This window comes from Cygnus olor, chromosome 8 (genome assembly GCF_009769625.2).
Source record: "Cygnus olor isolate bCygOlo1 chromosome 8, bCygOlo1.pri.v2, whole genome shotgun sequence".
In the NCBI taxonomy this organism is placed as follows: Eukaryota; Metazoa; Chordata; class Aves; order Anseriformes; family Anatidae; genus Cygnus; species Cygnus olor.
In genome coordinates this window covers 1,951,539-1,971,775 of record NC_049176.1, presented here as the reverse complement: position 1 = coordinate 1,971,775, position 20,237 = coordinate 1,951,539, and the positions used below count along the sequence as shown (strand labels likewise).

General features: G+C 39.0%; 2 long non-coding RNA genes across 2 annotated transcripts in view; both read right to left on the bottom strand.

Moving 5' to 3' along the window:
• LOC121074114 overlaps window positions 1-20,237 on the bottom strand; it is an 84,376-nt gene continuing 64,139 nt past the window's right edge. Inside the window, exons 3-4 of the long non-coding RNA XR_005822137.1 lie at window positions 1,124-1,181; window positions 1-170 (exon numbers count right to left, since the gene is read on the bottom strand). This is a non-coding gene — a long non-coding RNA (uncharacterized LOC121074114). The remainder of the gene's footprint in view (window positions 171-1,123; window positions 1,182-20,237) is intronic.
• LOC121074116 lies at window positions 15,358-17,687 on the bottom strand. Its single transcript, XR_005822139.1, has 3 exons — window positions 17,668-17,687; window positions 17,494-17,588; window positions 15,358-15,686 (listed from the first exon to the last, which is right to left on the bottom strand). It is a non-coding gene; the product is annotated as an uncharacterized LOC121074116 (long non-coding RNA).

The following is a 20,237-nucleotide window of genomic DNA, read 5'->3' as shown; positions in this document are numbered from 1 at the left end:
TCAGCTAGTATTCAGATGGAAGAGCAAGAGAATTCCTTTCCAAAAAAAATTCAATATTTCATTCCAATTATAAAAGAAACCAAATCTTCACATGTTGGAGTACAATGTAGCTACCCTGGAGAATAGATATTTGGTTTTCCAACCAGCACTACGGGTTAGTAATTGAACAGCTGCAGAAAAGAGAGAGGAAACAAACATACCAACAAATTAGTTTTCAAACCTATGTTCACAGGAAAATTTCTACTCTATTGTGCTTTTGGTCACAACACGTGAAAACCGAGTTCCTCACTTACTTGTGTGATCTTCCACAAAACAGACTAGAATGGCCCAAAGCAATTTAATTTATTATATTGTATAATCCGTCACTCAGAGGGGCAAGTTAAGCACATAGTCCAAGTACTTGAAGAACTGAAGTCTATCCACAGCTGCTAGGATTGTTAGAACCCATGGCTTAATTCATTTATTAAACAGATGCAATCCTTTTTGAAAAAAATCTACTATGTTCTGATTAAAGGACACTACTGTTGTTTGATTATTTTTAAGTGCCTGGGTCATCACTAATATTCTAAACAAGGTAACAGTCAAAAGGACAAGGCAAAATTTTAAACATAGCTATTTTAGGAGTAGAAACCCTCTTTGTATATCTTCAGAGAAAATGGGGGAATACATCATAAAATATAAATTTAATGTTTATATGTGTATGAGCATCTGTATATCTATGTATAGTCTTCAACACTGAAATCATAAATGTTTTAATGCATCGACAACATTTGTTCATTTCACATTTTCAGGGGAGGAAGAAAAAGAAGGTTCTTTACTAGAGTACAAAGAAGGATGTTCTAATACCAAAAGATCCAATTAAAATAATAGGGCCATTTATTTCAGTAGGATTTCACATGTACAAGAGAAATGCTAACCCTTGGGAGAATGTTCTCAGTTCATTTAACAATATATGTTTCCTCCGATATGAAAACTTCAGCTTTTGCATTATAACATCATTGCTAACAAGGCACACGTATATATCTCGTAAGTAGATGGAAACGTGAATGCGGGAAGAATGATAATAGTTCTTTATCCATAATGCACTCATCTCGGGATACATATGCATCTGTTTTGTACTCACGCTGGGTAGTTTTTTCCTCTCCGTGCATTTAATAAACACTCAAGAAAGTCTCTGTACTCTGAAAGACAATAAAAAGATTAGTAAAGAACTAAAAGAGATCAGCAAGGAAAAGAACTATGAAATGAAATGGAGAATTTATATTCCACACCCATGACTGCCAGAACATTTTAAAGGGCAGCTGGCATACAGCTTTTCTCCAGCAGCCAACAGAATGATTTACTCCCAGGCTGCAGCTCCCCATACATTTGGGGCCGTGACTCAGCCCATCGGGCTCGAGGATGCTGCAGGCAGGCACGGACCTGGCGTGGCCACCTCTCCTCCCGGCCGTCACAGCACACCACGCCACAGGGAGGGCAATGCTGGGTGCCCAATGTACACAACATCACCAGGACAAAACACAGGGGTGGGTGCCATGCCACCAGTACCCTCTTGTGCTGCTTGCACATTGCTAAGGACAGGCAGTCCCTTCATTGCTGCTGGTGACAGCACCATGTCTGTGGTCTGCAGCGCAGGAGGTGCTGTCTTTATGGTGGGTGTCTGGGCAGAGCAGGCTGGGTGGATGTATAAAGTAGCAAGGCTGAAATCATGGGGCCTACTTCACAGTTTTGTGTATCCAAACAAAAATCTACTCAAAAATGGACTTCCCAGGGTATAACTCTTTCTATTGTTCAGCTAAAGATATTCAGGACTGGGATCTGATGTCAGTGAACAATTTATAAAGTCTGGAGTTTTGAATGTTGCAATTAACTCATATTACAAATCTCCCTGTTTAATTTTCTGTGTAACAGAAAGTTGCAAATCAACCAGTCAAGCCATTAATGAGATTCACTTCTGTAGATCTGTTCCTATTGCCTGTCAGCACACAAATATTTCTACCTAACCACGAGGACAAACGTAACGCTAAGATTTGAAAGATCAAATCCCTAAATGAATTAAGGCAATAATCTCAAATCACAGATACAGTCCTACAGTCAAAATGTCAAAATTATGCCCATCCAATTCAGGATGGAAACATGAATGATGCAATTAGGCATTTCATACAGCACACAGAAGGGACAGACCTCTAGGAAAAAGTTGGTCTCTGAGTACTTTTCGCTGCAATACACTACTTGTAAGCCCAGAACAAGAGACTTGCACATGCCTTGTATATTTGATTGACTCCATAAGGTTTTCATCTAAATTCAAAATATAACTGTGTTTAGATATATTTGAACATTTTATTGCATTTAGTTATGAGATATGAATTTTTACTGAGAGAACCTGGGGCATATAGCATTGCGAGATCATTCCAAACAAGTTAATTCTGAAATGGGCTTGAATCAATAACACAAAAGAGGCAGTAAAGCCAATTTTTACGGTAGTCACGGTTGCATAAAATAATATCAAGACAGTCAGATTGAAAACTCCGTGCATCACAAATATAATTTGCAACCAACTCTAAGCACAAAGAGGAAATAGATAGATAGGTGGAAGATATAGATAAAAAACAAATGATACATAGGACAAAAGAAACCGGTGGTAAAGAAAGAATACAGAGTAATTGCCATCCAATATGGGGGGAGGGAAGTATGCCATGCAAGTAGTTCAAGGTAAATAGAATGCTTTTCTTTCATTTAGGCTTTAAAACTGTTATGAAAAGGCTCTCTTCTCACTGTCTATAAGGCATAGACAGACAGGGAATGAATGTATAAATAAGTATGTCACTGCAATACTTCGCTTTTAATGAAAATGGATTTTTAATGATCCAAAAAGCTGCATTTCTTTCCAACTTGCTCCATTTTCAGGCTACCCACAGGAAGTAGGTAGAGCAAATGCACTTGTTTTCCATGTCCTTCACTAAATCCCAGGACGACCACGCATCCAGGTACTGAAAAAAATAAAAAATAAAAAATAAAAAATAAAAAATAAAAAAGTGGCCATTATGCAGAGCAGATACAGAAAAGCTGCAAGTCTTTCATTGTTTTTCTTGAACTCCAAGAGCTACGTGACACTGCTGCGCCTCTCTTGCCGCAGCCCTGCACAGGTTACCTTGGTCTCCAGCTGCACAAGCAAAGGCGGACGCGCGGCTCTGCTCCTTCCCGGGCTCTCCACCTCAAGGAGGCTTGTTAGCAGCACGCTGCTCCTCCCGCTCCCCAAAGCGGGCACGTTGTGCTCAAGTGCCCTGCCTGAAGCTCTGAGCACACAAATACCGGAGGATTTAGTCGGCAGATGAAGAAAAGCCACAAGGGAAAGAGACTGATGCAATCCTTCTCCTTCTCATCAGGGCACAGGAGTTCTTCTTTCCCGTGTCAAAGATCCTGTTACAGTCAGTAATAAAAAGCACACTGAAAAATGTGTAATAATGCACCAAGTAGTAAAAATAACATTTCTTCCTTTTTTTTTTTTTTTTTTCACCCAGACAACAATATTTTTAAGTCTTCAGGATCAGAGAACAAAGGGAAGCTTTCCTTACTCCACCTTCCACTTGTGAAATTCCACCTACAAATAGTTGTTGTAAGGCAGGTCCGTACACTGGGAAACTCTGCAATACAGTTCCCAAAGCCAAGATAGCATTTAAAATGGTCTGGGACTCTCACATTCCAGTCACATTCAGTAATTCTCAGGTAATCTTTGTGCAATATACATTATTTGGGGAAAAAAATCCCCATGTTTATTTCCCATGTTTTTACTTCTTTCAAATATTAGAAAGCACAAGAAGGAACCAAGAATGAGAACAATGCTGATGAGAGAGAGAGAGCACGACTGAGGTGCTACACAGCCAGTTAAAAAACATGCTGGTCCACCTAATGAGACAAAAGGATACAGCCTCACGAAGGGCTCCACAGAAGCAGAATCAAATGTTTCTCTTTCTTAAAAACATTTTTTAAAAATCTATTTGTCAGGCACTCCCAAACTCATGCGTTTTCCATTTTGTCTGCTGTCCTTGCTCAGAACGCCTGCCAATTAATATTTACCAAATGTCTCTCCCTTCTTCATTTAAATCGGTTCAAAAACTGCACCTGTTTCATGAGACCTGTGTGAGCTTCTGACAGCTGGTATTTGAGAAAAAACAAGTTAAAGTTCCTAAAAAAAATATCCTAGCTATCAACATTAGGCTGGAGTCAAGAAAAGCAGAGCTAAGATTAGCTGTGCGAGTACAAGACTCCAGCAAAAACACACACGGGTAGCCAGCTTCTTTGAGGCTCTGTCCCACATCAACAGGGCTTGAAATGCAGCAAGGCATCCAGTAGCAATTTACAGGGACCTGGAGGCACTGACACTGGGCAAACAGCAAGGTTGTAGCTGCATTATTCCACTAGAAACCTGGCAAAAATAAAAGAATACAAATCTGTAAAAGCGCCACAATTGCCAAAAGATCAAGCTTCAGAAAGCCACAGTGTTCAAAGCCCGGCTTCATTTTAAGCAGCAAAATGTAACAGGCCAGTTAAGAAAAGAGCTTCAAAATCCAGCAACAGCTACTGTGGACAGCAGCCAGAGGATTCAGCAGAAGCCAAGGCACAGACAGCTAGAGCCACTTGCCAAAGTACAGATTCAGGCCAAACTTCACTTAAAATAAAGTTGTTATCAGTGCTTTGGTATTGTAGAGGAAAGGAACCAGATTTGCCCTAAAAAGGCTGGACCAGACGTGAGCAAAAAGCCAGACGGAAATGGGGTTGTAAAAATGGTATCCCTCATCAGTTTATAATTCTCCATGATTTTGAAAAATCCTAATATTTAGGAAAAGAAAGAACACAATGATCAAATAGGGCACTTCCTTTTAAAAATGCAGTTAAATTGCCAGTTCCACCAGAGGCAACTTATCAGGATAAAAATAATAAGGGAAACATATAAAAACAGTATCTGTTGTGTTATTAAATACTGTTCATATGTAGTTTCTGACAGTAGACTTAGTGTGCTGTCCCTATTTGTTCTTCTTTGCCTAAAAAACTCATCCATTTTAGCCTTTCTTTTGCAGTCTCTTTGCAGGCTTGTCTAAGGGTACATCAGCACTGAGCACATGTTTAAGCAGATACTCCACGTAGCCTGTGTTGCACCCTCAAGTATTTTCTGAATCAAGCCCATCACTTCCTAAGTCATGCTCCTTTCCATTCATTTGCTAATATAAAACTTATAGTATTTTATACAGGAGTTCTTCCAGATTATCTAGGTAAAAGGTAATTGCACAAGGACAGGTAAATCTTGTTAGAAAGTATCCCAAATAAGAGGCCGAGGAGTGGGGTGGATAATGTCCAACCTGCCTATAAAAAACACAGAAAACATTAACATCTGTGTATTGCGTTCACTGATGAATTCTGCCTGGGATTTCTTAAATAGAATTCGTGGAGGAAGAGGCTGAAGCTTTTCCAGCCCTTTGTAGTAGATTCTTTCAATGCCACCATTCCATATTTCCAGTTACAATTTTCTTCCTGACTTTGAATGATGTGCAGGACCAAGAATCCCCTGCCGGCATTAATGAAGTAGCATTACTTGGGCAGGTGAGCAGCCGCAGGCTTGTCTTCTACAGCAGTCAGCTGGGCCTGAGCCCACAGGTGGATGCTGCCAGCTGCTGGTCTTTGCCCCAGACACAGGGACTGAGCAGCAACCCTACCCAACAGAGGTCCGTGCTCATTTCTGCATTACACCAGATACCTCCGTGCCAGAGCATCCTTCAAATACGGTCCAGTTCCCTTGTATGCCATAGCTCATACAAACTAGCTCCTTATATACCACTATCGAGCTGACAGATAATTGAAAGAATTTATAACATAGAAGACATTTTAATGTGCTAATTTCAAGTACCTTATTTAACTCATATCATTTCTCTAAAGCAATACCTCCTACCCCTGAGTTGTATTTGTTAATTCTGGATGTAAACGCATCCTTTTCTCACTAAGACAGCATTTTAATAGTTATGCCCACACATTTTTAAATTCTTATTAAATATTAATCACGAACATAATTTTATCATAAAGTAAGGTGTGGGGTTAATCACAGATGCAGACAATTTACATTCTGTATGTTTTGCACGCATTTTGGAGACGGTAAGTTAAACAATATTTATTCAACGTAAGTTTACTTTCACTGACAGAACTACTTTTCAATGTGAGAGACAAGTCAGCCAAACTAAGAAACAAAAGGAGCCACCTACCACAGTCAACACTGTCTAACTACACCCAGTAGCCATCAAAAGTAAGAGTTTTCTCCATCACCACTCATGACAAAAGTGATGGGAATCACTCAGCACGAGAAACATCGCTGTCTCTGCATGTATCTCATATGCCCTCTTTTTTCTGCTCGCTGTACTCCCTCAATCTGCCCACCTCTCTGCCTCCACATCTCCTCCGGTCTCCGCTTCTCTTACTCTGCACAGACCCCTCCATGAGGCAGGTTCCCACGGCACGGTGCCCGCAGGGTCTCAGCCTCGCTGGTCACGCACCCAGCCCGGATCAGGCCACAGCTGCGCCTTCTTCACCCCTCCAAAACCTGTCCAAGCCCAGGACCACTCAAGAGTCACCATAGGCAAAACTCGCAACTCGTTTTAGTTTTGAACTACACACAAACAACTATCAGCCCAAAACTCAGCCTCTTTCTATCCTCAGAAATTAATCCCAAACTTTTCTATGAGCTTCTAAAATAAACATGTCAGCTGAGAGTGATTTTTTCTGCTTTATTTTTCAATGTATGGATTGTTACAGAATTATCTTCAAAAACCTGCAGCTTTCAGTCCCCAACAATTAGCTCAGTGCTGACGAGTTCGGTTGTTTTTGCATTTGCTTCTCTATTTTAAGCATAAACAGATATGCTACTGACACTCATGTGCACAAGTGTAGAGGAATGCCAGCAATTTGAAAAGAAATCAGTTTTCTTTTTTGCTACTTAAATGTTATTACTAGTGTTAATGCAACTCCTAAGTGCCTGATCTCGTTTTTAATTTTTTTTTTTTAAACAGACTACTTTTTATTTTTAAAATGTTTCTTATTCCCCTGTTGCTGGAAAAAAAGGTGTGTGTACAAACTCTCTTATTAAATGCTTTAAAAGCTAAACAAAGTAGAAAAAGAGAAAATATTTCCTCCCACCTTTCATTTACACTTGTCTTAGAAATTCTGTGAATATATTGGTTATACGTTTGGGTAATGGATAAAAGAATATTTAGACAGCAGTAACTTAACATTGTTCACATACTTTAAATCTCTACTCTCATAAACACCTGTGAAAACAGTCCTATTTAATTCTTGAAAACACCCCTCAGTACAACCAGCCCAAGAAAGACTTTCTGGAGAGTACAGATGAAGTTCTGAATTCCCAGCTGCAATAAGGCAAAGGACCACAGTAATCATAATCCTAACAATCCCTATTAAGATTTTTCTTTAGCACTTCTTTAAGAGGTTGACACAGTACTAGTTATATCCATAAATAAGGTGTTTTTATTACAATCTAACAAAATCAAGACTGTAACAGTGATTAATTTTTTTTAATAACCTCAGTGCTTGAAGACTTCCCATCTTAATAGGGCAATTGTGTATCACCGTTGTGTTCCAGCAGAACTATTAGTCTCTGTGCTGTGTTAGGCTAATTGCGGTCTAATGGTTTACGCTACCATAATAGCACTAAATATTTTACTAAATGGAGTACAGTATCTAAAGTGATGTAAACTGTTCCAGGCTTTAGGACTTTATATTCAAAGATTAAAAATAAAGTGGTTTGGTTTTTTTTTCCTCTGAATTGAGAGTAACAAAACTGTCAAAACTAGATTCTTGTTTGTCATCTTAATAAATCCGGTAAAAGGTTAAAAAACCTCTCCTTCTGGTAAAAGAAGGAGAGATTAAAAGAGATTAAAAATTGCAGCATAAAAGGATCTGATAAAATATGAAAAATATTGTGATGTTTTAATACTCTGATGTAGCAGGCTCATGCAATTCACATAGCCAGATTATCAAAGGCATTACCAGTGTTATTTCAGAATTTCTAATTATTTAATAGAACAAAACAACAACAAAACAAAAAATTCCCTTGCAGGTGTTGTATATGCTAAGCCTGATCTAAACGGCCCTAGATTTGTGAGAAACAAAATCAGTAGTGCTAGTGAGATGTCAGCCAGCCGCAGCAGCGCACCTTTCCCAAGGAGCCACTGCCCAGCTCGACCAGCCCTCGTAATGCCCACAAACAGCAAGGCCATATGCCAGTAACCTGCTGTGGTCCCAAGATGAGATTCTTTAAACATTCAGAATATTCGTACTCACAAAAATAATTCTGTGAATTAAATTACACTACTTACATAATGAAGGACTACTGAGCCAGGTAAGGACATGCTAAACCTTGCCATTATCAGGCAATGGTAACTCTGACTCCAACCCATAACGCATACTGCCTTACTGCCTTGAAAAAGCCAAACTTCTGTAATGGCCCTGAAGTTAACATGAGAACTGTTCTAACATCCTAAGTCTGCCTCAGAGCTCCAGAAATGTAATTTTCAAAAAAATAGTTCTTCTAAAGAGAATACATAATTCTTCCTGGGTCTTGGTTTATTCACTATTTTGAAACTATATTCCTTTTTTTTTTTCGCCTTTTAACTGAAAAATTTCCAGTGTTTTTCAAATTGAGTTTCTTAGAAAATAAAAGTTTTTAAAAATAACTAAAAAATCAACCCATTTTGTTCAGAAAGGGTCTTTTGAATTTAGAATATAAAACGCAAAATCTTGTGTGCTACTGACATTTTCCTACAACACTGATCCACTTTAAAATGTTGAAAAAGATATACTTTATCTTTATCATTTACAAAACATTTTGCATAGCTCATAACCTCTTGATCTAGGGACTGCCAAGATCTATGGTCGCTTCTTGCCTGGAGAAGAAATCTATTATTTTAGAACAGGATAAAACAAAGCTTGTACTTTGTCCTGTAAAGCTTGTCCTGTACTTGGAATAAGTAAATGTAAAATACATTAAATAATGAGTTAAGCAATTTGTATACTAGATAATCCTTGTGTGTACACAGAGGTGCCAATAACAGAGCGGTTCCTTGCTTGCACAGCAAGGGAGAAGCCTCAAAGATGCTGCTTCCTCCAGCTGACATTGCACAGGGTGAAAACCAAGCCCTGCCCAGGTGTGAGAGCAACTCTCCAGCAGCAACACTCCCACAGGGGTTAATATCTCTACTGGACTAAAAAAAAAATAGAAAAATCTCTGATAAGGGGAAAAAAAGTTACTTAACCAAATTTCTTCTCTGAAATATTATTTTTCTTGAAGAACCTTGAAAATTTTGCTTAGACTTCTGTTACCATCATGAATTTTTTTTTTTAATAAAAATAAAAACACAACCAGAATGACAGTAGAAAAATCTGTTCTCTCGAGATCTCAAAAAGGATTTATTTTTGCAATATACAGACCTAACCTATTACTCTTAGATAATTACCTTGCATAATATTCTAATTTCACAGAGAAATTTAATTTTAATTTACAGTTTAATTGTCCTACTTTAGGTAAGCCTGTCACCTGTGCCACTTTGTGACTTATAATTGTAATCCTCATTTAATTATTTACTTTGAGGGAGCATTTTAATTATGGGTATTACTATGTGTCTAGAGTAACTTATACTTGAGAGTAGTGAAAATTTACACAGCAGACTGCTCACCTACATTTCCACTAGCTGTGACTGTGCACGTGTCCCAGCTGCAGAAACTACTCTTACAATTGCAGAGCAATGGTATTTTGTTCATCTCTGACAGACACCCGGTTGTACACAGACACTCTTCTGCACCACTTTCAAAGCAGACGCTCAAATCTACATCCCAAGAAAGCAGTTTGGGTGGAGTTTTTCCACCACAGAGCAGAAACTGAAATGAAATGGGATATTTTACAAGCACTCCCAGCATCTCTCATCCCTCCCACCCATGCTCTTAAAATCCACATTACCAAGAGGACAGGCAGCAGTCCGCAGGGTTTCCCAGCTCTCGAAGACCCGCGGGGCTGGCAGTGCTCACAGGGCTGCGGCACCCATCCCACCTCTCTGAGCCCACAGCCCATCCCCGCGACATTGCCCTGTCAGGCGGGGAATTGCATCCAGGGTGCCCGAGATCAACATTAGTGATAAGTGCAAGGTCCCCAGATGAAATATAAATGAGAAGATAATGACTTATCACCTCTAAGTTTGACCCTGCAAGTAATCTTTGGGCAAAGGAGCAGCCGTGCAGCACTGGCTCCGTGGGGAGGCTGACACAACGACCTGCCTCCATGGTGGTCAGTAACAGAGGTCCGGAGACCGTGATGAAATGCAGAGCAGGAGCTTTCTTCTGCTTTATTTCACCAGATTTGAGCAACCGGTGATTTATGGGTTTCCTGAGCTGAGGGCCGCATGTCAGCTGTCAGTTTTAATAGCCATCATTCAACCAATCTTCCATGAATTTATCTAATACCTTTGCAATCTCTTAATATATTTCTGGCTTCCCAAGTATCACTTGTGGTAGCGAGCTCCACCATTTAATCTATTGCGTTAAATATAAATAGATAAATATATTGCTTTAAATGTTTGCTTTAAATCTGACAGATTTGTGAGTTTGTCTGCTATCACAGGATCATCAATCCAGTAATTTTAACTTCCAAAAGAGACATTTCATCACTGCATGAGCTGCACTATTCAGCTTTCCTGCACTGCACCATGCAACGTTTATTCTTCCCCCTTCCTAAAATACAGCCATGGCAGGCTTAAACCTACAGTTTTTCTGCAGCCTCAGAGCATCCTGAGCTAGGCCAGGCTCCCTAACAACTGAGGGTGCTTGGCACCTTTCAGCATTGAGGATATCATGTTTCCCATCTGAAATTGCTTACCTCATCAGTCACTAAGGGCTCAGTTTGGAAGTCATTAAAAATAATGAGAACACTGGCACTTGTCCCAGCAATAATGGCATTGGATTCGGTGTTACTTTTCTACTTTAAGACATTTGTATATATCCACAGATCATTTAACTCGTATCTTTATACTAGCTTTAATGAAACTAATGGCTGTTGAAACTGTGGGCTTTCTATTCTACTTTTTATTTAAATAAGTGTCTGCCCACTCCATCATAAAGTGACACAAACACTTACACAGCATATTGCATCACGAATGCCCCAAAGTGTTTACCAGGATCACCATATCCATCACTAAAATGCAAGCACTTCTCAGTCAATAAACACTTCAGCTGACAATAAAGTCACAAGAGAGTTTTCAGGAGGAAAACTGAAGAGCAACAAATCTAATTTATCCAAAACAAATTTAGAACCAGCACTGCTGGTAGAGTCTCACAGTGCCCTGCATTTTCCTCTCCATCTGTATTTATTGCAGCATTTTTCCTTCTAGCACCATGCAAAAAGACTGACTCCATACCAATGCACTCCAGTATCAGCATCACTCCTGCAGGGTCTGTATTTTACGGGCTTTGACAAGATAATGAGCCCTCAGTAATATGCTGCAGGCCATCACAAACCGCAGCTTTAAAGAGTTTCATTAATCCCCTCAAAATAGAAAATACTGATTGTTGCAAAATGCATATTAAAACTTTAAAACCCTTGCCCTTATTTTCAACATCTACTTTAGGACTAATGTAAAATTTCTCACTGCTACTATTTTCCTGTTAAGAACAAGTCCGAATTACATTCTTTGAAATAAATAACAGTAATATAAAACTGAAAAAAATACCATCTTCCTTCAATACATACATTTTATTACTCTAAGCATATATTCAAACTATACATGAAAAACAGACCTGCTCAGGTAGATGGATTCAAAAGTCATAGACCCAGTACTTCTGTACTGCCAAAGTGAGATACTTCAGGCTCCCAGAAATTAGTCACAGTGATATGAACATTTTGGGATCATCTGCTCACAGATAAGATACCTCTGAGATGCACAGGACTCAAACTCTAGGAACCCTGGAAGACTATCCACACTATGAGAAGTCCAGAAACCCTGGACTGCTGCTGAAAACCATATCCTCTTCTCAAAATCAGTAGGGCTTAATATGACTTAACTCACTACTATACCTAGATGGGACCATAAAATTAAAAGGCAGATATGGGTCAAACAATGATTCTGCACATAAAAAAAACTACAAGTATCAGATTTGTTGGAAAGTTCTCTTCATAAAGTTAATTTTAAGTGTTTTGATGTTATTATCAGCATACGTGAAAAATCTGAAGAAGAATATTACCATTGCATAAAACAAAATAATTAAAATCTTCCAAAAGCCTCTTTGGTTAGGGAAACAAGCTACTCAGTTATTAAAATAACTATTTTTAAGGCCGTTAAATGTTTAGTATCTTCACAAAGTATTTTCTTTGCACTTATTTTTACATGGTGGACAAAGTCTGTTTTAGGAACACATATTGCTAATATTCTCATTGGTTTGTGCAGCACCTCTTATCTAAAAATATTTTATGGTATGTTACAAATAGCTTACAAAGCCAGAAAAAAAATAAACAAATAAAAATCACCCAGCCATCCCTAGCAGCACACAGCATATCATGAAGTTGACTTTACTTTCATCTATTAGATTTGTGATGAACTTTAAAGATATCTACTAAACGTCCATAGAACTACTGGTTCCAGCCACACAATTTAACCAGTATGTGTAAATGTTTAGGTATTGTGAATAGTCTTACCATTTTAAGACATGAGCGTGTCCCTACACAGCTCAAATAAAAAGTGAAGACCAATTTAACAATTGATTTGAGGACAATATAGAATGCCAAGAATGAATTAAATCATGAAACTCCCAATTAAAATAGATATATTTTCAGAATATTTGGGAAATTCTATTATATATTCTCTTGCAGTAAATGATGAAATGAGGAAAACAGCTTTGTGAGAAACCTGAAGCTTGCCTGTGGTTCATTCTGCAATTAATTGATATGAGTAAGTTGGTTAAATCAAGCTAAATGACAGCTAGTTGCTCCACAAGGTAGAAGTATACCAGAGTAAGAGGCTTCCAAATAATCAAATCAGTGCAGAGGTTGTTCCTTTTGAACTTTAGAAACACATTAAAAGGCATTTATATTTGCATCTTCAGAACAATAAGATGACAAAAAAGGATGACAACTAATTCATACTTAGAAACTTGAGATTACAGGAGCTGCAGTAGCAGTGGAGAGTTTCACTATAAGAGCAAGCCAGCATTTTTGTATAGATTCTCTTCTAGAGGGAGATGAAACAATTTTTTTTATATACCTATTATCTCAACTGTCCCTCTCATATCATCCCCAAGGAAAGAGAAGACAGCTCAGTGTCTCTGTTTCTCCCATCCCCTCCTACCACATCTGGCTGTGCCGATCTGAAGGCACCCTGCTCTCCAAGGTGCTCCTTTGCACACTGAAATGGGAATGACACATAAGAGAACTCAAGGAAGCTTGTTAATCTCTTAAAAAAATGCATGGAATAACTACTGTTAAGGTCTTCTAAGAATCCTGTCTTTGCTTTGCACAAATGCACAGGGCTTATAACCATTAAACAAGCGAGGAAGAACTGAATCTGGATTTGTTAATGTTTGTGGTGGAGGGGAGCCTGTTTGTTTGGTATTTTTTGTTGGTGGTGGTTGGTTGGGTTTTGTTTTCTTGTTGTTGTTTGTTTGATCTTGGTTGGTTGGTTTTTTAATAGAAATTCAGCACCACGCAATGCAGAAAAAAAAAACACACTCCCTTCTATTTTGATGTAAGCTTCAGTGTTGACTAAAGTGCAGGTTTTAAGATCTGCTCTTAGGAGCAAAAAATAATGTAAATGCCCTAAAAACTACATACCTAAGCCTGAACACTGCAGAAATGGAGAATACACGTTCCTGGGCTGTACAGATAGCTCCTTTATAAGAAAAAGAGCACAACTCTCCCTACAGTTGAGGTAGGTCTCACCCTTTTTCATATTAGCGTTGGTTTGTTTTCCACCCTCCTCCTTCCTGCCCTCTCAGGCATGGAAACCCAGGCAGCCAGTACAAACAGATAGGACCTTGCTATCCATCTCAGCTCCCTCCCTTTCTCTCCATTTTGTTTATTTTTCATTGTTTTACAAGCATCAAAATGAGAACTCTGTCCAAGATGTTGCTTGTGTCAAACAGCCTGTGGCACTTGGTGAACCTGAGCACTGGGCATTCGCTTACGGCTTTCATCAAGCTGATCCTCAACAGAGGCAGCCCAGAAGGTAGAGCTAACACTCAGTGTTGTCACAAGGACAAAGAGCATGGAGAACACTGGCATCTCTCCAAAATACGCTGATGCCAAGGCTGTCCTGAGAACAGAGATCAGAAAGGAAATGGCCTTAAGAACATATGAGGTATGATTACAACCAAGTTCATGTTCACACATGAATTAACAAAAAAAAATAAAGATGAGTATTTAAACTCAGAACATGTCCTTTCTCTCTCCTGTCAAATCCTTCATGTACAAAGATTGAATTTCTAATGTCCATACACTTCTTAAGAATACAGATATTCAACCACAGCAATGACTTCATTCTTTGTTTCCCACAGCCACTCATTCACCCAGGTCAGGCTACCTGCCCAAAATACTCCACACCAGTAGAAAAGCCAGTCCTTTGATTTTCAGATCCAAATGTTTGCTAAGTGTTCAGCCCTGAAGACATTTTCAGACAATTAGTTCAGAAGCTTTGCACAATTTAATCAGAAGTTTTAAACTCTGATTGTACAATTAAACACAGTATATTCTTGCAGTTGTAATTTATCACGCTGCTCCGTGTCAAGTAATCTGGCCAACAAAACTGCCTGGTACCTAGGAGTGGAGAAATGAGGAGGATAATGTTCTGCAGGAAAGCAGGTCTATCTAACATTTTACAATGCTAAAAATACCCTTGGGACGTGTTCTGATATCTTGTAATTATGTGCACATATCCTGATTTATGGTGCATGTCTCCCAGCTCAAGAAACTATGCACTCTGTCTCATATCTTGCCCTATTTATGAGTAAAATACTTGATTCTGTAATGTCATAAAAGAGAGGACAGGCTCATTGCACATGTTACTATCGATTTCATATGAGCATGGGGCATAATCTAATGATCCTTTTCAGCTGAGGATAAATATGCACAATTTAGCCTTAAACAGAGTCACCATCAGATCATTTCAACTGCTGCCTTTGAGAAATGTGGCTGAGATGCTAAAGACCTCCACTGTCCAGCCTCCTTCGTAAGTCTGGTGGAGAGTGTGGGAAAGGAGATGGAGACAAGCAAGTTGGAAAAAGGACAAGAAATGTTAGCACCTGTGCATCAAGAAACACAACTTCTTCAGGCCAAATTTGTGAATTCATGTCTCACTTCGCCCCCACCCCATCTCCACATTACCATGCTCTCCCACTGGGCAGCAATGAACAAAACAAATAAAATCTTCTTGGCAAAGGGCTGAGGTGGTTGATAGCAAAATAGGTATGCATTTCAGTTGTGAAGATTACTGAAAACATCTTAACCAATAGGCAGATACAGCTCCTTTTCAGTTATACGCAGTCTCAAAAGGAGGAGGGATGGCCTGGCTTAGACCAAGAGGCCAGATCTCCATTCCCTAAACCTGCTCTGCAATCCTCACACAACCTTGGGCATGTGGCTGAAGTCCTCTCTGTAACAAGACATGGAAAGCAAAATAGCAACCAAACCCATAAGCAATGCTCTGAGGTTTGAGATATTAATAGTTTCCAAACAAATGTCGATCCTATGGTTAAAAAAAAAAAAAAAGTCTTAATTATTATTTTAAAACATCCTTTTTTGTGTTTATATATAATTATTATTATCATTTTCAACCAGATTCCAGATGAATTAACATGTGCAAATTTAGCATTGTAACATGTTTTTCTATAGTTATTTCATGTTGGTATATAGAGTGAAATGTAGCTTAAACAACTGTTTTTCCCCACATACGCAGAAGCCACAAAAGTTGATGGAAAAGCAACAACCTAATGGTGAATTTACATCTGTCCAGTCTTCTCGGGAAAGTTCACATAGGTAGATAGGCAGCCAATTTTATGAATAACCTATGCAAATAGAAATAAAAAAGTGACAACTTCTTGATAAACTTTTTTTTAAACAATATAATTTGTATGATGTTCATATTTTAAACATTTTTAAGAAAATGAAAGTGGGAGGCTCGCTTATCCTGACCTCTTTCTACAAATAATCCCAGCATTCACATCTGTTACTAGTGTCTGCATTGCTGCTAAAGTAAAATGTTTGGTTTTGTTGGGAGGGAGTGGGAGGGGAGCACTCCACTAACATTTTTTTAATGTTCCTTATTTCAGAAGACTCATCTACTTAAACAGCCTAGGGCTCTATTACATGTCATGCATCAGATGCAGCCTAGAAATAATTTTATTCATCCAAAGCCATTGAGGTGCTGTGACAGTGAGGAACAAAACCCAGATTTCTTGAGACACGATCCAACATTTTAACGACAATCAATACCTTCCTCCTTCTACAAGTGAGCTCCCTGATTATTAGCAACCTTGATGAATGGCAAGCTGAACACTGGACTGGGTGAAGTACTAGGCATTGCCTCTGCTGCCAGTGTTTTGCTGAACTGGATGCAGAAAAGCAGGAGTAGATATTTTTAATTATCTCACTTTGACTAGACCATGGAAATAAAGTTCTCAGCAGCAGCCTGTCAAAGCAAATGTGTAACTCAGAAAGAGAATAAATTAAAAGGAAGGGGCAGGGTGGGGTGCAAATATTCTGAAGAGCAGATAGGAGGATTTAATTCTTTAGTTTCTGTGCAAAATCTTACAAGATTATCTTGAGGAGAAATGAAGAAACATTCTTCAACTACATAGTTACGTGGAGGCAAGGAGATACTGCAGCTAAGTGTGATGCATCTTTTCAATACTCAGTACTCACTGTTTAGTAAAGGTCATCATTTTGGATTAAGCAACAGAAGTAACAAGACTGTTGCTTGGTTTTCCCTCCTTCACACACACCACCCAACAGCCCTTCACAGAAAGTAGTGCCAGGATGGTTCAAGAGGGACCTGAATACATTGATTCAGGAATGCATTTAATACGGCACACACTCTGTGCAAATGCCATAACCCTCAGAGCATAGCATGCTGGAGGGCAGCTTCCCTACCCTTCACAGGATGTTTGGTTTGGGGGTAGTGCAGAAGGAATGCTTCTGACCATCTCACCTGTCTCATACAGGAGCTAGTTTTTAAAAGAACTTATTTTTGAAGCCAAATATTCATATGATGATATGAGAAGAAGTACCATGTATTGATGTAAGCGTAGTATTACACTAAACAGACTGAAAATTACAACAGTGAAAGCAACCCTTGCTGAGCTAACTCAGGCATCCCCACATGATATGGCACTGGGCCACAGAGTCAAACTGTTCTGAACGTCTTCTAAAAAGTGAGCAATAGCAGCTAGGGAGCAGCTCACCTTTTCTGAGTGTCAGCGTGAGCTCAGTTTGGCTTTCTGCACTTTCCTCACACCAGCAGTGCTGTGCCAGAGCCTTATGCACACACACGTGCCATCTGTCCTGGGAAGAAGAGCAGATAGAAAAGTGCTCTTGGTTTGGGGAATAAAAACGGTCTTAACTGATTCTGCTTTTACCTTGAAAGTGCCACCAGGAGACTGTCCCAAGGGCTCTTCTGAGCTGGATAAAGCCTTTCTCCTGCCCAAACTCATGCTTTGGCTCCCGCGGAGCCAGCAGCTGCCACTGCCAAGAGGAAGCATAAGGCTGAAGCTCACCAGTGGCCTTCCCGCCTCCACAGCCCTTGTGAAACAAGTGAGCCTTTTCAATCCTTGCCTCTGGGAGAGAGCATCTGCACAACATCAAAGGGAGCCTCTGTATTTTCATTTGTAGACAAGAACTCTAGGAGACATACAAGTTTTTTAATGTACCATTTAGATTAAATGAGATTTGACATTGTTACTAGTAGGAGCATTTTTATTTTTTCTTTCTCTAAATTGAAAGCATTCAATCTCACTGATGAACACAGTATATCTGTCACAGAAATTATCGCTCACGTAGATGATTTAGGAACTGCCCTTCGTGTACCTGAAAACCTACCTACAAAGAAAGGAAGGTGATGAAGGTCAAGCACATCTTAGCAAATTAAAAATAAGGGAAGGCTTCTACAGCAAATAAGAGACAAAATAAGCCATCACCACATTAAGAACTACTTTTTTTTCTGCAAGGATATTCCACAACAGTCAAAATAAAAAGAGCCCCAGCTCAGAAAACCAGGAATGTAATGGCATTACTGCTTTCTAGCCATGTGGAGCCATGGCGATATTTAGCATTGCAAAGAAATGGGGCCCAATATTGGAAACCATATGGACAGGAGAGAGAGAAGGACGGACATAAGAGTCATTTACAGTCTCAGCAGCCCAAAACTGTCAGGAGTCTGCAATTTTTAGCTTGCAAAATATAGTACATATTTAGCATCTGAAAAGTCTGGATTCTGTAATAAGTACCAGACTCAAAACTTAATGCGCAGAGGATATAGCCTCTTTGTAACACATTCAATAACATGGTACTTGATCGAATAAGAGCAGCCATTTAGACTTTACATATTGAGCAATAGCTCATCTACAAAATGTCAGAGGATAGAAAAAGGAAAAGAACACGTTACAAAAGAATATCCAGTCCTTCAGATAAGACTTAAAAGCAATATATAATATATCCAGGATTAATAACATATTAATAGCTGTGCAAACTCATACCATTCCCATTTCAATAGCTTGAGCCAAATAGGGAATGCATCTGACTTTATCTTTTCCATAATTCTACTTTTTAACAGTTACATTGAATCAGGTCAAGCAGAACTCAAGATACTTTATTTCAAGCTTATTTCAATGGCTAGAGCAGCAATTTGAATAGGAAGCGAGAGTAGTACTGTTCTCCATAGTTTAAACTATTTTAATAGTTTAAATAAATGAAAGTTATTGAAACTGGTTTCCAGAAACGAACTTGAATCATGCAGAAATGTGCTGTTTCAATAAAGAATAGGGTCAGCAGCACAGAAATGAATTACATTAAAAAGCAAAAATATGCCAAATCAGACAAAGATTTAAAACTCCAATACATCACACAGGTGATTCTCCAGTAACACGTTTCCACATACACCTGTTGCACACAGGAGGTAGGAAATAAAAAGAAATGTTAATCTACACAACAATGCAACTTGATGGAAGCAGAGAAGTGACACAAGGGCTTCAGTCCTATATTTCAGAGCAGGTATTGGGCCAAAACTAGATATGGCAGCACGCAAAAGGACTAGGTAGATGATTAGAGGAGCACTACTGCAGTACATGTAGGAAAAACATTTTAGAGAAATTCCAGCACCAGAGGTTATATGTTGATGCTTCAAAGCATGATGTTTCTAAGATCGCACTCTCATTATGTTTCTTTTTATAGACATAGAACCATGAAGGAAAGACCTTGCTGACTGCAGCAATTTTCTCTGCTGAGATACGCTATTGGCACTGAGCTGACAGATTTATATTAAATTAAAATATAAATCCTAAGTTATCTTCACTTAAACGCAAAAGCATATACATACTGGGCTCTCAGTGAAAAAATAAAAATAAAAATAAAAAAACAGAAGAAAAAACCTCTCAGGCCAACATACTAGTACATCACTACATGGGATTAATGGGAAGGGTTGAGTAAACCAAGTACTGTTCTGCCATGCTGACTTACCTCTTGCTTGGAGCCAGTGTGAGGATCTCCAGTGTCTCCAAGTAATGCCCACAACCCAGCATCATCATGCAACAGAAACTTGTCCAAAATCACTGGAAAGCATGTGCCATAGTAAGCCACAAACATACACAATGGATGTAGGCATTAGGTACCCATATTTCTTATTTCAAGCCATAACTCTAAGCCTCAAAACACACATCAACTAACCCAAGATGCCAAAATTTTCATCACAAAATGTAAGTAGACCCCAGAATTTCCACATACAGCAGATGTGCCCAGAAACATTTCAACCCCAGGAGGTCTGAGAAATTCACATCTTTCCAAGGCCTAACCCTCATTAGGATCTTCTCCCTCCTACATCTTGCTTAAGGCAGTCAGCCCCACAGGTGTGCTTAAAACATTTTTTCTATAAGTTCCACATAAAAACACAGCAGTAAAGTTTGTCTTCAAAATCAGTTATTATCACAGTGGCAGA